Below are 17848 nucleotides of genomic sequence, written 5' to 3'. Positions count from 1 at the left end.
TTGTGAGCAGAAACCACCATTCGTTGCTTTATCTAGCCGAACAGTCGCGTTGCCTGACCGTAGTGGTTACCGTAGTTACCGAGGTTACCGAGTGTGACCGAGGTTACCGTAGTGCATAAACAATGAACTACGACCGTCGCTGTTCTCTTTTTTTTCAACTTCCGCAGAGGGAAGAACACCAAGGAAAGTCGCGAGTAGACTGTGCCAAGTAAGACCGTACTGTGATTTTACTAATAGTTTTTTTCTTGCGTTTCTTTCTCACGCACCTCTCGGGTCACAGCATCCGACTTGGGGCTCGGAAGCAAGTGTTGGCTTTGACTAGCATAAGCCAAGCGTCGGGGTTCACACTTACCTTAGGCGTGTTTAGTCGGGTGCCGCCGACATTCTCCTGTTAGTATATATTGACGCACGCAGTATCGAAAGACCTGCAAGAAGAATAAGAAAGAAGGGATGTGGAAGTAAGAATAGATTCCTAAGCTGTAAAGCAGTGATTTGGGCTTGTTGGTAAGACGTCGTGAAGCTTATAGAGCGTTAAAAAGACAAGTAGGAAAGTGAGACGTGACACACACTACACACTGTCACTGTGTGTCACGTCTCACTTTCATCCTTGCCTTTTTAACGCGCTATAAGCCTCAAGATTCCCAAGCAAAAGCATGATGGAAGAGAAGACTAACATTCGTTCCCTCAGGTACACAATAGGATCATTTATGCACCTACGATATGCATGACTTTGTTGAGTAAAATCGTTAGCTTAATAGGTGCTTATCGACTAGCTTGTCGTTCAGAGTATAGTTAGAAGCAGTGTATTTGGAAAACGCACACCCAGAAACTGAGGAAACACATAAAGCACTCATGTGTGTCGCCATTCTCAGTGCCCGCGTTTTCGAAGTGTGCTGCTTTTACCTAAGTATTATCACTAATTCACAACGGAATTGAAGTTTTATTGAGTCCTATACCTGCGTTCCTTTCATTTATCAACAATAAACAAAACGTACCGTCAAATCTGCACACTTACTGACGCGCTCGCATCATTCTGTAAGACTATTTTGCATTAGCCTAATATACGGGATGTGATTTACCTCGTGTTACAACCCTAATTACTGATCTTGCGCCCGCGCTCATGGTGTCTTTTGCTTTTTTTCCGCGAAGCGCCGCCCATTCGCGTACATTGGGGATCATGGTATTTGTAAAACATGTAAACAACGTTTCATGCTTGCATCAGCGCCGTCACTACATAATAATAATATTTGGGGTTTTACGTGCCAAAACCACTTTCTGATTATGAGGCACGTCAAAATTTCCGGACTCCGTAAATTTTGACCGCCTGGGGTTCTTTAACGTGCACCTAAATCTAAGCACACGGGTGTTTTCGCATTTCGCCCCCATCGAAATGCGGCCGCCGTGGCCGGGATTCGATCCCGCGACCTCGTGCTCAGCAGCCCAACACCATAGCCACTGAGCAACCACGGCGGGTGCCGTCACTACATAAGAAGTACGCCAAAAGAAAGAAGGGAGGAGAGCTGAGCTAGTGGTGTCACTGCCCCTGCACATCTTTCACGACACATGAACGTTCTCGATGCGGCTGGAAACCGATATACTTGCAATTGGTCAATTATAAATGGGCCCAATTAAGTAATTGGAGAAAGGGAAAGTGGTATACCAAAAAAAAAAGAAAGCTGGTTTGCTCTCCTACACTTCGCGAGGGGGGGGGGGATGGGGAAAGGGTAGCTGGAAAGGTTCGAAGGAAAATATTTCTTTTTTTTTTGGCAGACCAAAATATATTAGGTTTTGCTTGCAGCTTGCAAGCAACGGGTAACCTCAACACATTTCCCCCAAAATACATTCGCCTAATGAAGTGGCAAACAGTGACAAACGGCAAGTGTTGTATGTTGCTAGAGCCAGCATTTCGACAAGGGAAGTCGCCTTCGGCTTTACCCCGCGTCTGCGTCTTCCTGTAAAGCATTTGTGTTTATTTTTATTCGCCTGATTATAGGTGCGGAGGGAAAGGTGAGCGCATCAGGCGCAGCTGTAAAAGAGCTGAACTAGGGCAAAGCACTCTAGTGAAGGCAATGACTTTATAGTCCCACAGGCGAGCCACATGATACGTCCACACGAAAAATGAAATAGCCCAATAAGAATGAAGGACGAGAGAGTTGGGCTAACGAGCAAGGCATTGAAAAGGGACAACTGGTTTGTTTATGGCAGGTACGACGGTAATCAAGTTAGTGGCTTCGGTAGGTTGGTCCGGAGTGCAGTGAAGCACTACCATCCCAGGCAGGAGTGCTAAATTCATGGCATGTTAAAATTACGAACACAGCAGCAAATACCAGTGAAAAAGTTAAAATGAATTTCGCACACTGCTTTAGATGTTGGCTTACTTACGTAAAGTTCTGGAGCTGAAGAGGCATTATGAATTACTTTCAGCATATAGCCCATGCTGAAAATTCGGTCACGCGGTTAAGAACTGCGTGTTCCATGACTTTGCCGACGCAAAACGTAAGTGAAATCGGTCTTAGATTATCGAGCGTAACTTGCTTGCCTGGTTTACGAATCATGATAACGCGGGCCTGTTTCCACGCTTCGGGAAGGGAGCCCCCTCGCCAGCACTCGTTGACGTAGGTCATGAGTCGGGAGATTGACTCGTCGTCTAGGTTGTGGAGAGTCTTGTTTGTAACCCGGTCCGGGCCGGGCGCCGATCGAGTGTTTAGTTCGAACAAGTCTATCCGAATTTCTGCTTCACTAAATTTTGTGCCCAGTTTCTCGTTTGCGACGCCGCCGTATTCGGCGTGCTGGATGCTTTCGGCTTTCTTAATGTAACGGTCACGTATTGCGTTGAGGAAGTTATCTTCTTTATAATCTCTTACTAGTCCGCGAGTCCTGTGGCCTTAAGTGGCCCGAGTCTCCTCCAGATCTAATAGGTGTCGCAAGAGGTGCCAATTGTGCTCGCCCCGGTCATCTGCCTCTCGAGGCCGTTGCACGTGTCTTCCCACTGTGTCCTGGATACCTGGAGTGCGTGTTCTTCAATAGAAAGTAAATTTGAGCTCAGAAGTGCGCACATTAATCAGAGAACAAGCCGCTTCAAAAATACTTGACTGGTAGGTGTACAACAATACCCAGTGACGACCATCGGAGAGCTTGCACGACGCCATTATAGTTAACAGGGATTCGCTCATTTTCGTCAAGCAATGCTAATCAGATATGCAATATAATAGCTCGCGAGTGCTGTGCCCTCTTAGATTTTTTTTAGTCATCTCCTCTGTTTCATACGGACGCTCATCTCCGGCAAGAAATTCTGCCTCAGACTTTTTTTTTCTTAGTACAGCTTCACTTACAATTATCAACGAAGCGGCTATGCAACATGGGAGTAAAAGCTGGAAGTCGATGACGCATCCCCGTGTACTTGCTTTGCGCAGCACTATCAGACGGTATTTGAGAACATGGGCATCGGGGCAAAATTACTGGTTGAATTGCGTCCTTTAGACAGGAAATTGCAGCCCCCGCACAAGAACGGAGTCTCCATGTAATATTAAGCAGTCGCATGGTCTCCATTTCTCGCAATCTCTCTCTCTCTCTCTTTTTTCTTCAGCTAAGCGTGAATACCAGGAAATGCGTTTCGCGTGATTGCAGGGTTGTCGTACTCGGGAATAAGTCAATAAAGGTTACACGTACTACGGATTCACTAAAGCGAATGTCGCGTTTCCCATACGCTGAAAAAAAAATTGAGGAAATATTAGCAAAACTGCCCCTAGACATGCAAGAGAGCGCTCAATGCATCTTGAGCGAATGCATCCATAATTAATGTTGCCGTTTGAAGCGCCGGCAGAATGGTGCTGCTCTAAAGAATGGCTCGGTATAATTTACACAAACAGCTATTGTGGAGCACAACTTTTAAAGCAATTATAAATGAACAGACAAAGGCAAATAATGCCTTAAAGCGAGGTACTTCAAACCAGTACAGTCTACTGCGTGAGGTACTGAGGCGGTGCCTATATAAAAAGAAAAAGCATCATCGACTGGTATGCAAAACCATGCCACAGGCAAATTTATTGGAAAGAAAAGAACTGGAATTTAAATAACATTTTTAATTCCTAATTTCACGAGAAGCGCAGCACGGCTCCAATCAACTATTCATAGCCGTGTTACGTCTTACTCTTATTGACCGTCTTATTCTTATTCGCAGGCTGCACTACATCCAGTAATAATCGATGAGTCGCTTACTCCGAGATATATAAACTGAGAGTCGGCTTGAAAGAAAACCAATAACAAAAAAAGGCGCATCGTTCCTTTGCAGGTAACACGAGCGGACAACAGAACAAAAAAGAGAAAGAGAGGGAAGAATGACAACGCAGTAACGTTATTCATGCAGACATCCGGTATACTACCCTGCGCGGGGGAAGGGTATAAAACAATGAAAACAAACAAAAGAAGGCAAGAGGAAGAGCACTAGTTGCGAGCATAGTTGAAGGTGCGCAGCGAATATGAGTATAAACGCTTGCAGAGGCCTGTCAACTTAACGAAGCGCTACTATAGTGCCTGAAGCCACAGCGCGGATAGTCTATCTCCTTTCCGAGGGAGTAAGATCGACTGGGATTTGGTGCGAAACAAGCACTGTGCTGGTGCATCCACGAGACGCCGTAACAATAACTGTGGGTCAACAATAACTAACACTAACTGTAACAATAACTGTGGCACTTATCTGGAATCTCTTCTTCCTGACAGGGTCAATATAGGCGTGACTCTATGAAGGTCCTGATGATGCCTTAGAAAAGACCATATAAACGTGCGTATTCCTGGAACGCGAAATAAGGATAAATAGAAATATGGTATCACTTTAGGAAGGTGCGTGTCTTACTGTCATTGAAATTATTCCTGTCATTGTGCTTCCAAATAATGGTCCCATGCCTGCGCACGATTGGCGCTTCAAAGAAAATTTTACGCATCGGTAGAGCGTTCGTCGCAGCATTGAGTTGTTGAGAACTTCTTCAATAGATCTGGCTATTGATTGATTGATTGATTGATTGATTGATTGATTGATCGATTGATTGATTGATTGATTGATTGATTGATTGATTGATTGATTGATTGATTGATTGATTGATTGATTGATTGATTGATTGATTGATTGATTGATTGATTGAAATACTTCGATAATTTCTCTTGTACGCAGTACCCCACTGTCACAATTACCGTACAGGATGTTTCACGAAATGGTTGGAAATGCCCTAAGATAGAAAAGATGAGATGTTGAAATAAATCTCTCTGGATTGCTTGAACCACAGATTCATTCATTGAAAAATGACTCGGTGTACTAATTAGACATGTAATTATGCAAATTAGAGTACTTAACATTTTAACCAAAAGAGAACCATGCGACAGGCTCCAATGAAAGACTTCAAGCACGCCATTTGAGGCACTCGTAAGCGTTTGCAGAATTCTAAAAGCTACAGACACCAAAAGCTCGAAGTGCATTGCAAGTGTTGGATGTCATCAATGCGGTTCTAGCGAGCCTTCAGAAGTCCAGTGCTTGAGAACTTCTACAGCAGAACCATGGCTCATCGACAACAGCGATCATTCCGGGATGACGTCAGAAGTGCCTCCATATTCCAATGGAATGCGAGAGGTCTTAGGTCACGTATTTCGGATTTTCGGCAGTTCGTGTTTGAAAACCACTTTCCTATACTGCTCATCAGTGAACTGAACTTATCAGCCTCCATAAGACTATAGGATATGAATGTTTTGTTTCAACCACGTGTGTCCGTAGTAGTAAGGTTCTGGTTTACATTCGCAAGGACCTTACGTATTTTTCCCAACCGGTAGCGCCACGTGACGGTAACCAATACGTCTGTGTTGCTGTGAAAAAGAAGAAGCTGGCTTTTACTATTATTGGCGTCCACCATTCCCCAAGAAGTCAGTTTGATAGCAAAAGACTAGTAGATATTATGGCTGCTACTCCCGGTCCTTGGATAATAAACAGATGACTTCAACGCTCACCGCCATATATGGGGAAGCTCCAGGATAAACTGGAGGGGCAGGTCACTAATATCCTTTGCATCAAGCCTCAACCTATGTCTTCTAAAGGACGCAAGCCCAACATTTCTGCGAAGAACTACGTACAGCAGCTGCCTTGACTTGACTTTGGTGTCACGTTGCCTGACTTTGAGCGTGCAGTTGTTCACTGATATTGAAACCCATGGAAGTGCAGATGAAATGCAGATGTTGAAGAACACCGCCTTCAGTGACTGATTGTAGTCTTGATGTGTGTCCTATACGTGCGGGTGCTGCTCACGCATTTCGTCGTTCTATTCCTGCCGTCTCTTAACCCACTGCGTAGGATAGCAAACCAGACGCTCGTCTGGTTTGCTATCCTACGGGAAGGTAGGGAAGTCAACCAGACGCTCGTCTGGTTGACTTCCCTACCTTTCCTCCCATTGCTTTCTCTCTCTCTCCCTCTTTCAAAAAAATTTAAGCAGCTAATATTTACAGTGTAATGAACGACGGTCAATTTCACACAGACCAGCTAAACTGAGCAACCGAAGAGCGCAACTGTCATGCCTTTAGTAGACGTTCATGACTGACGTGACTTCTTGCGCCTCATGAAAGGAGCGAGATCGAGGCTTCATAAAGACACTAGCTTGATGCTCGCCCACCGGTGAAGAGCACTCGGTGACGTCACTCATGGGCGTTTTCTAAGGAAGTGACAGTTGCACTCCTTGGAGCTAGGTTTAGCTGGTCTGTGCGAAATTTCCCGGAACTCACTACGCCGTAAAATATTAGCAGCGTGCAGTTCTTCCATTTCTGGAAACGGTTATGAGCTCCTCGCAATACGCGGTTCGAGTCTTCCATTGAAATTAATGACAAGGGAATTTTGGTTAAAAGTAATTAGTTCAATTTGCATAGTTACTGCAGTAATTAGTCCATAGAAGCATTTTCAAACATACCCGTCTGTGGTAAAAGCACTCAAGAGCAAATAATTTAATTATATCACCTTCCCTATCTCTCTTTGATATTTCTAACGCATTTCGGCATATAAATTACATTTATGGCAGAAATGCACGTTTTCATTTCTTATAGGTGCGGGATAAATCGATAAATGGTTAGCTAAGTTCCTACTTATCTTTCTCCAACGTATCTTGCTGAACTCCATCCTTTTCTTTTTTTAGGGATATGATCTAAGGGGATGTTGACAAAAAATTTAAGGCGCAAGCTGCTCCTTAGCTCTTGAAAGGGTCTGGCTTACAACATAGAGGGTACAAGATTACGTACCAAATAATCTTTTGATACAAGCACCAGGACGTGTCAACCAACGTTTTTACAGTAATACTATAACGTAAGAAACACAAGCTACATAGAGTATGCAAGTTAAATGACTCCACAGTTCTGTAGAAGAAAGTCTTAAAAATACAAATGGTACTGTCACCTAATAACACAGTCTCTAGTCAGCGAGTGGTATACATACATCGTGTAAATGCATTATCACATATAATCACATCATAACAGTCAACATAACATAACCCACAAACACATACATATATACAGCGACACTGAAAAGAAAGGAATAATAAAAGCGTTAATAACGGCCAAGAATGCCGCTGTCTTAAAGAAAAGTGTTCAGTGCTTTTAAAGCACTGTTCTGCAAGCATTGTTGGCCAAGGACCCAAAAGTTTCTTTAAACTGAAAGGTCTGTGGTCTAATGTAATTAGGGTTGATGTAAGTCGGTGTCTTGGTGTGTCGTGATGTGAGCAACCTAGAAGGAGGTGATGTATATCTTCGTCTACAAATACACGATCCCATTCGGGGGTTTCCGCACAGCCATTTCTGTGTAAGAAACGTTTTGTGTTAGCAGTACCTAGCCCTAATCGATGAATAAGGGTTCCCATATTTCTGTATTATGACAATGAAAATTTGAATTCAATAAACGGATCAATATGATACAAATCGGAACTCTTAGAATTCTGATCAAACCACGTATTTCTACGCATGTTGAAAGACGTTGTCCTTATAATGCAGCGTAATTCATCCTTTGATATTGGAAGCGGAACCACATCATCTTTTAGGTGTGCTTGTCGTGCTTCTTCATCGGCTGCTGTGTTGCCAGGTATGTTACAATGCCCTGGTATCCACTGGAATTCTATTTCATGCTTCGCTTGGCTTGCCTTTGTGAGGTCTTCAAATGTTTCGTATATTATACTATGTATTGAATGTTTTTTTTTCTTTCGTGCTGCAGAGTGATGTTAGAGCCGCCTGTGAATTATCTCATCACTTATCTTAGAGGAAGAAGTGCATCTATTTCGTCGCTGTGTTTGTGCGGCGATCAGATTTTTCTGGTTTTTTGGGCATTTACTGTCAGCATTGACGAGGACTGACTAACAAGACGTCAAGACGTCGGGTGATGTTTCTGCGGGAAGGGCGCCCTATGGGTAGGACGTTTTTTTCTTTTTCTTTCTTTTTTGAGGATATGGCTATTACCTTGCCACTAGGGTGGTCGGAAGCAGAGAACATCGTCACGAGCCTTATGCTCGTCCAAGTGTAGCAAGCCATATGAATAACACTACAGGCCGTAATTAAAAGTCTGGGGCCTTGCAGGCGTCACAAAGTTTCATAAAGCCAGCACGTTTGGTTCTCCACAACTCGCAATCAAGTTCGGCGACTTCAGGAATAATGGCTGACGGTGAAGCCGAGAACAGGACACCTCGTCTAGAGGACAGCAAGTATGATGATACAACATCCGATTCCGTCCTCTTCCTCCTGTTTCGATAGACATCCTCGCCGTCTCTCTCACTATCACCAAGTGAAAGCACTGAGTAACCCACTTTTTGACACTTTCTCTTCGCTGTCGAGAGTAAATGAACAGAGAACGTTCCGAACACAACTATAGGCCAGCGTCGCCAGAGTGCTCATTGAGATTAACAGCGCACAAGCGACTTTAAGCACTCGCCTAACCAAGAAAAGTTGTGCCAAAGGCTGCTGCAACAACGCCCTAACTGAGACAAATTATTGCTCAATGAAACTCTCCAATTCATTACGTACTCGCACCTCCATTTATACTTCCCGATCCGCCCGGCGTCCTTAGGGCAAAGAGGGGCCCACAGTGCACCAGAAGACCTATCGGCACTTTTTTTCCCTACACACTGTCATTAGGGCGTACCATTTTATCTTACTGCGTACCAACTCTCTTTCCATGACCCAGAGCAACTTGCTCACTGACTTGTAGGTTTCTTTAAACCAAAACCAAATTGAAGCTCGGGATTCTGTATGAAATTGTTAAGAGGGAAATGAAGACAAACTTGCCGGAAATCTAGCCAGCGGCACCTTCCTTCCGATTATCCCGCATGATTTTTCACTTTGCTCTGCTTACGAATTCTCCGAGAGGCCACATGTGACATAGGGGAGCCAGTAGGGGGTAAACACGCCATCTTAACTGCAATATTTTTTTGAGCACGCTTTCATTTATATATGATTTTGGGAAGGCGAAGAAACGTAGAGAACTGTAACTAGCTTGATCACTTTGTTCTAGGAACCAAGACACTATTTGTGTATCTTGGTTCACGCCCACACAAACACACGCACATGTTGTTGCAGGTTCTAGCATCGTGTTTGGAGAAATACATCCCTATAATCTGTCATATACGGGGTAAATTATTTGTTTTGAATGTCTGCGAACCGTGTGATTGGTGAAAAAATATGGATAGCTAGTTCAATGACCAAGCTCACCGTCACAAATGGAAATGGTGAGAGAGATTATAGCCAGGGTATAGAGTTTAAAGAGCAATAAACCATTGAGCGCTAGCAACAGCGCCTAATGCCGCCATAATCTTTCCATGTAAATGGCCATCATCTCGGTTTTTTGACGGCTACTATAAAAGCACGTATCGCTTCAATAAAGAAAGCATAAGTTGACATCCTACATCTCGTAAGCACACTTATGCAAGAAGCACTAGGCTATCAAATATAATGGCTGAGAACAAACGGATAAAGACATAAAAGGAACCTAACGCTGTATCAGCTTCAGAGGAAAACTTTCTGATTTCACATACAAAGCGATTCGAAGTAATAATAAACCTTCCAAGTAGGGCCAAAAGCGGTCCATAAAAGACAGGAAGTGGGTATATTGGACGATGTAACCGCCGCGAATGCAGAAATGGTCGACTGCAGCAATGCAGATGTATTCGATTGAATGAATTGCTTTCCCTGTTTTCCGGTGGTTGATTAATTTATTCTTGGGATTTAACATCTTCAAGCCACACTAAAGCTATGGGAAACACTCTAGTAGAGAAACTTGGATTAATTTTTACCGCCTGAGGTTCTTTATGTTACATCTAAATGTAAGCGCACCAGCGTAAATATATTTTTTTATTTCACCCCATTTAATATGCGACCACCGCGGCCTGGAATCGGACCCGTTACCTGGTGTTCTGCACCATAGCCACAGCATGAGCCACCACGGCGGTGTGTCTACTGGTGGTGATCCGGTGCCGTATTTACTAAGCACTCCGCTCTGTGAAGTGCCATGTCTCTGGCTGGATATCCGAATACTGGTTGCTGTGACTTATGTTGAGCGAGCAAAATAGCTTAGCTTCATAAGCATATATATATATATATATGCTTATATATATATATATGCTTATATATATATATGCTTATATATATATATATATATATATATATATATATATATATATATATATATATATATATATATATATATATATATAAGCATATATATATATATATACGGAGGTAACATGTCATACCCCTCATCTTCCGGGTGTGATTGTCAGTGCTAGATGCTGCAAGGTTTATGTAAATATCAAGCATAGGCATGCGTAAAAAATATCGCCGTAGCAGGCATTTTCAATATACTATGTCACTGGAGTAGATGCTACGGCAGGCGTCTTCTAATTAGCACAGCGATCAGCCGTATAGACATGTCACTGCACCGGAAGTGCCGCCACGTCAGGACATAGTACATTTCAATCTGCACAACAGTAGATCTGGAGGACACATGTTGAATCCACTCACGCAAGCTGTATCTTGAACAACGGTATACAAGTATGCATGAATACATATTTACAACTGAAGTCGTGGTGCGCGAGTATTCGAAAGTTTCGAATAACGATTCGAATAGTGTTCCGTTCGATTCGGTCTTCGAATCGAGTTGTTGCCATTCATAAATGCGAATATCTTTCGGAAGCTTTTCGAATAATGCGAAACGTCAACTGCGCCGAAATAAACATAATATTGGAGCAAACGTACGGTAAATATTCGCTACCGTGGGCGTAGTATAGACATAAAATGTGAAAACTTGTGTAGTTGGGTAGCACTTAGGTAGCCATACTTTTCAGGCAGTACAGTGATCATTCACACTTTCTGGAGATACCTGTGTACGCTAAGAAACCACTTATTCGCTCTAATGCTCCATTCGTGCGTTGAATAAACAACGCTTGATAATGTACAATGAAATGACAGAAACTTGCTAATTTTAACAACGCTGAGATGTGAGCACCGATTTTTATTGACTGTGATTGCACTTGTTCACTAATCGAAAACCAGCCGAAAAGTTTTCCATATTCGATACGATTCGATTAGCTTCTGGCACTTTCGGTTCGTATTCGATTCGGCCTCAAAAAACACTATTAGCACACCCCTAGAATTAAGGTTACGGCAGGCCAAGCATGAGCACTTTTCTTAAAAAAATAGAAAGGAATGATTCCCTCGCTAACTGCCGCTTAAACTAAGTGGAACTTCTTGTTTTTCAGAGAACAATTTGAAGACATATTACAAAATTCGTTTAGAGGAAGCCAATTGCTAATTAGCTAATAAAAATTGAGACCCCTTGCGCAAATAATTGCCGCATATTCAAGCAATGTGGCGGAATTCGTTTCTCTGTCATAGGCTATATTTAAAGGTCCCGCTCGGAATAAAGGAAATACAGGCAGTATCCTTTCCTTTTAATGATCTTTTTTGTGTGTGCGCTGACCAGTGGCGTAGCTAGGTCGTCTAGCACCCGGGGCCTTTAGCTCTTCTGTCACCTTCCCCCCCCCCCCCCTCCCCTCCTGGGTGTAGTCGAAGAAGGCGAGGATATCGACGATTTTCGGGTGTCTTCAGACGTATATGACACCCCCCCACCCCCCTACTGGCCCCGTGCACCCGGGGCCAGTAGGAATCAACGGAATCGGGAAATAAACGAAAAATAAGAAAACGGAGAAAGACTGTCCCAAAAACGAGCAACACAGCCAGTGCAAAGTGCAACGGAAAGCGATACGCGACGTCTAGGCTGAGAGCTGCAATTCGTTGGCCGCATATACCCGCGTGTGCCGGTATCCCGAAATAGAACGAAAAGAGAACTGAATCTTTTCTCTTCACCAAAGCAACGTTAAGAAGGTAGCAAATAATACGGCAGCAGTGAGTGCAACGCGATAGGGGGCCCACATAAAGATTGTGTTCTCTAAAGGGATTCTCTCTTTTTTTTTTGCCACAGAGTGTTCGCATTCAAGAACGTCTTCAAGTCTGAAATGTGTGTGGATATAAGAATCGTCCAAAAAAAATAAACTGATAGCGACGGTATGCACGTCACCTTTCCAGAGAAGACGGGCCTTTACCTGCGAAAGGTAGGATGAGTATACAAGCGGCTCACGCAAGTTGGCTCCAAGAATGCAAAATTCCTTGCATCCTTTCAAAAATGAAGGCCGACGAAACCGAAGCGCGGCACTTGAAGTGCTTTTCTTTAGGGGGAGGCGAACGCGGACAAATCAGCAGATATTGCAGATGGAATGCATGTGTCCTGACAATCGCTGCTTTATTATTATTTTCTTGTGCTTCTCCGTTTTTTTTTTTTCAGAAGGCGGCCCACGTATTAGGGTATCATTACTTCTTTTAAAACGTGCTTCCATACTTCCGAGAACCAAGACGGAATGCTCTTGAATGGTCGTATTTGCAACTATAGATGATGCGAAGTCCACACCAGCTTGCCTAACCACAGAACACATCACTGTCCTTAGGGTGTGCAAGTACAGTCTACAGGGCATCGCTTGAGGGACAGTGCGTCCCGTTTTATGGAAGTAAAAACTTATTTGGTGCTCAACGAGTCCTATATTCATTGAACTATTTCAACGAGTTCTATATTCCCTTTCTGTTACCGTTGAAACTAAAGCGCGTACCACACAGTTCACTATACCTGTTTCATATTAACTACTATTGTAATCTCTTTTGGGGTAACGTGACCAGCTGTTTACCACCATTATACTTTTTTATTGCAAAAGGAACTCGTCCATGACATTTCCAGCTGTCAATTCGACGCTCACGCTGATCCTGTTTTTCGTATTTTGAACGTAAAGCTAGTACGATTGTTTCATGATACACTTTTCCTAAAACAATTTTCAGTAAAGAAAAAAAGTTAACATTCTCAAGTGTCTCTAAAAGGTAATATTAAATCTAAGGTGTTGCAGTACAACTCACAGTGAAACTTGGCAAACTTGAGCTAAAATCTAAATACTCGGATCAAATGTTCTCCGATGCCCTGCCATCGTCGTTTAAATCCCTGTACTAAACCATATATTGTTTTACTTTGTATAATGTATATGTTGAGTTTATATACATCTTTTCGTACGCGTTGCCAATTAGTGATATAAGGGGCGCACCTAGACAAGCCAAATTAGTGGATTTTCGACTGTGCCCCTAAAGCAATACTAGGCCTTCCACGATCCACACAATAAAACGTTGTACTTGCAGAAGCCAGACGACCATACCTATAAGCCTACAAGCTTTCAATATCACATATATTGCATCTGTTGGGCCCACCAGGGCAGGAAGCTTTTCTTGAATGACTGCTCAGCAGAACTGAGTCGCGCATGCAAGGGGATAATTACGTGAGCCTTCCTTGAGATTATGCATGTCAGAGAAGACGCGGTTCTTGAGCAATAAAAGAACCCTCGTCGGATTTTCGTCCACTTACGTATTCCAAGAGTTCGAAAGAAAACCGCAGTGTGCGCCGCAGGTCTACACCAACTGACAGCGTTCCTTCAAGAATACACATATACAAATTTTGCCGATGTCCTTCGTTCACGTAGGCAGTACAATTGCTTCGTCTTACTGCACAGAGCCTGCATTGCAGTGCTTTATTTTAACAGATCATGCGGCACTTTTGACACCTGCAGAACTATTAGGTAATAATATGGCGCTGAAGTATATTTCCCGAAATTTGAATAGTCAAAAGCTGTTATTTCTAAACGACTCTCAAACGGTTGTCCAGCACCAACGCTGACTCCCCCTTTCGCGTGAAGTACTTCAGATGACCTACCAAATCACATCTGAGGAAAGAAAACTCAAGTTTCAATAGTCTTGATAACTCAACTTCAATAGTCTTGATAACTCAATAACTCAATAGTCTTGATAACTTCAAAAGTCTTGATAACTCGAGAAACGAGTAGTTTATGCTCTGGCGTCATCAGCGCACAACCTTGATTTCCCTGATGATAATTCATGCAAATTCCACGACGCTCGAGAGCATACACACCACCACTTACAGCTCTCACACCCAGACGAACGTGTCGACAAAGGCCCGTACCCTACATCACCGTCTGCCACTGCTCGAACTTGCCGATGTAACTAGATTGCTCAAGTTACGCGTCGGGAGTGTGCCTCTAGGAACTACCCACACGCCTTGGTAAACTTCGCGCCATGAGGAAGGGGCTTCTTGCCTGACTTATTAATATATCCAGAAAATAAAAATTCATGTAACACGTATATTCGTACTTCGGCCAACCGGAACGCACATGCGTGCCTGCATGGACACATCCTCAATCACCATACACACTCTCACAGATGCAAACACGCCCATAAGTCCAAACACAGACACAGACGTAAAGCAGAGAACTCATCAGCCATTGCACTCTGTGAAAATGAATGACCAGCGAAGCTGTGTGCCAAACGACGAAGAGGTGATAGGATTTTGAACAAAGGTACGAACACATTTCTTGTCCTGATCGGTAGCCATCGTGACGAAAGTCACGCACACAGATTTATTTTTATACATTCGCGTTAATTCTTGTTATACATTCGTTATATGCATTTGAGTCTTCATTTCGCGATACTCTGAGGCAAAGAATTTGAGACCGAAATCACCGCACCGACATGGCAGGCGGCCAAAGCTGCCAGCGCCTTCGCAAAGGGAGGGGCACTATCGGAACGCAAGCATGGTGAGCGGCACCCAGTGGCGTACCAACTACTTCTAGAGTGGGAGGGGCAAAATGCAGAGGATCTGACCCCTCTCTCTCTCTCTCTCTCTATATATATATATATATATATATATATATATATATATATATATATATATATATATATATATATATATATATATATACATATATATATATTGCGAATAACTTTACAATAAGTGACAGAGTCTGGAAATGCTTCTGTCAGCTATATTTATATGTAATCGACAAAGACCTATTTATCAAAACATATGGTGAACCATGCTGGTGGGACAAAGTTACTGAACAAGCATTTATTTCTTGCAACTATAAAAAATCAGCACGATGCGGGAACAAAAGGCAATAAGTGCCCCACAGAGGTTTCAGATTCCTCCCAGTAGCAACAGTACATCGCACATATCAAATGCCAATTTGCTTCAAACAATTTTAATAATTATGCAAAGAAACGTACTTTGTGTTTGAGTCTACAGCATCAAAATGTCGCTAGTTTAGTTAATAGTATTGCCGAGGTTATAAGCAACCAAGTACGCTCAGCATAAATTACTTGCATTATTTAAACAAAAAATTACTCTCCATCTCGGCCCTGCGAAAGTGGATGCCCAGTGAAGCTCTTTAAAACCACCACTACGACAGCTGAAGGTGGTGTGCAATGCTTTATTGCTTTAGGTTAATGGTAGTAATGGGAGGAATGGCAATTTCGACAGCAGGCCGCCGCTGGTCGTATTGCCATTTTTTTCCCCCTGCCACTCCTCGTTTTGACGCTGCTCCTCCGGTGTCTTATCTGTCCTAACTATGCATTGGCTACCCATAGCCGTACTGCAACAACAATGAAATCAATCGCAGGGCTGGTTATTTTATATACTAAAGGCTAGTGACGTCACTCCCTACTTCGCAAGCTGCCGTCGCTGCGGCCGGCTGCGCAACAGTAATCTTTACCGTGAGTCGTATACGAGGAGCGCTACGTGCTTCGCATTGTTAGGAGCGCCTTATCATCAATTATAAGGTTGGCATGCTTGTTTTTTTTGTTGTTGTTGTTTATTGAAACAAAGGATATTCTATATGTTGTAGCGTGATTCCAAAGATCATATGCACTTTCCGCTTTACATTGCGGAGTGCTTGAAGTCTGCTTCACCACCACTGCGGGTCGGCCGGGTATTGCACTACTTGTGGGATCGGGCCACATATTTGTCCACTGACCATACCACACGAAAAATGCCGACCAACTACACGCTCATAGCACCGCTGTAAGAAAGACAGCAGATAAGTGCGACTTTGGATAATTGCACGCCATTTCCAGCGAATCTGTTTCTTTCGAACAGTTGCAAAAAAGCTTCAGTCGCCAGCGTTTCCTTTTACACGGGGTTGTTCAGAATTACTCGCTCCTTCCAAAGACTGCTTCACCGAACAGTTCGAGTCTGTGAAGAAGCTAGCAAATTTCGAAGATGCTGGAAATCAAATCCCCGAGTTGCGTTGTAGTTTTTAAGTAATGTCAGAAAAATTATTGGCGTACTGAAGACACGTGGCACGGACGCAGAGAACAAAACGGTGGACGACGCAGTACATGCAATGCAAGCATCTCCAGTTGACGCTGCGTTGTTGTCTCGTCATGGGCACTTCCAGCACGTCGTTGTTTTTTGTCCTATGCATCCGGCAATCTATTAAAGAGGATAGCCTTCTTTGGTTCTTACTTCTGAGTTCGTAGTTGGCAGTAGGATGCCGGCAGTTGGTGGTAGGAGGTCGAGACACAGTTCGATCCAGTTACAATTATATTCAATTGATACGAAAATTAAACCTGATTGGTTGTTTTTCTTATTTTAATTCCTATTAGTTTACTTTTGCCCTGCGGTTACTCAGGTTGACGCTTACTAATATTTCACTGATCTCCATAGGACAACCTAAACTGACGTGCGCTTTTCATAGCTATGGTACGAATTGCTGGCGCATTGTGGTGTTCTTTTCATTCACACTGTGACAAAAAAAAATATGTAAATGTGTATTGTCAAACACTGTGGGCAAGGTCTCTAGGGGTAGATGAAAAAGAAAGGTGATTTCTGCCAAGTCAGAAATGCTTGCTCGAGACAGTAACTTGAAGCCATGGCTATGCGTAAGCAGTCAGCCAATAATAAAATAGACAAAACACGGGTAAAATACAGAAAAGGAGGGCGCGATTCATAGAGAAATATAGTTTCGGTGGCAGGCGTATATACATAACCAAAACTCCGCATACATGCCCGCCGCACGATGCTGCCGCTTGCCGTCAGATGGCGCGCTCGGGAGCTGAATAAATTATGCGCTTGACTCGATGACAAAACGCTGGGCCGTGAGGCGTAACCAAACTGCGAAACTTCCAGCCCTAACTGAACTCCCAAACTTCCCGACTTTTCACTTTCTCCAATATGAAAAGCCGCGCATGTTCCCGAGATATGGCACGGGTGTGCTATCGCCGCTTCGCATAAAAGCAACCTCGTTCTGCTTCACAAACAACGAGAACGGGAGCAGGAAACGAAGAAATAAATGTGGCAAAATGAGGCGTCATTCTTATGCTAAGTGGGTCGCGTTACGCCATGGGAGCTTCTTGGCAGCTGCAGAAGCGATCACGGCGCCCTTGCATAAGAAAACTCGTTTTCGAGCCATCA

At 43.4% G+C, this 17848-nt stretch overlaps 1 long non-coding RNA gene across 1 annotated transcript in view; it reads right to left on the bottom strand.

The window, feature by feature from the left end:
* LOC135914020 (uncharacterized) overlaps nt 1-17848 on the bottom strand; it is a 324394-nt gene that overhangs the window by 215425 nt on the left and 91121 nt on the right. The window contains exon 3 of the long non-coding RNA XR_010568195.2: nt 353-425. This is a non-coding gene — a long non-coding RNA (uncharacterized lncRNA). The remainder of the gene's footprint in view (nt 1-352; nt 426-17848) is intronic.

This window comes from Dermacentor albipictus, chromosome 4 (assembly GCF_038994185.2).
Source record: "Dermacentor albipictus isolate Rhodes 1998 colony chromosome 4, USDA_Dalb.pri_finalv2, whole genome shotgun sequence".
Classification (NCBI taxonomy): domain Eukaryota; kingdom Metazoa; phylum Arthropoda; class Arachnida; order Ixodida; family Ixodidae; genus Dermacentor; species Dermacentor albipictus.
This window is presented reverse-complemented; position numbering and strand designations above follow the sequence as displayed.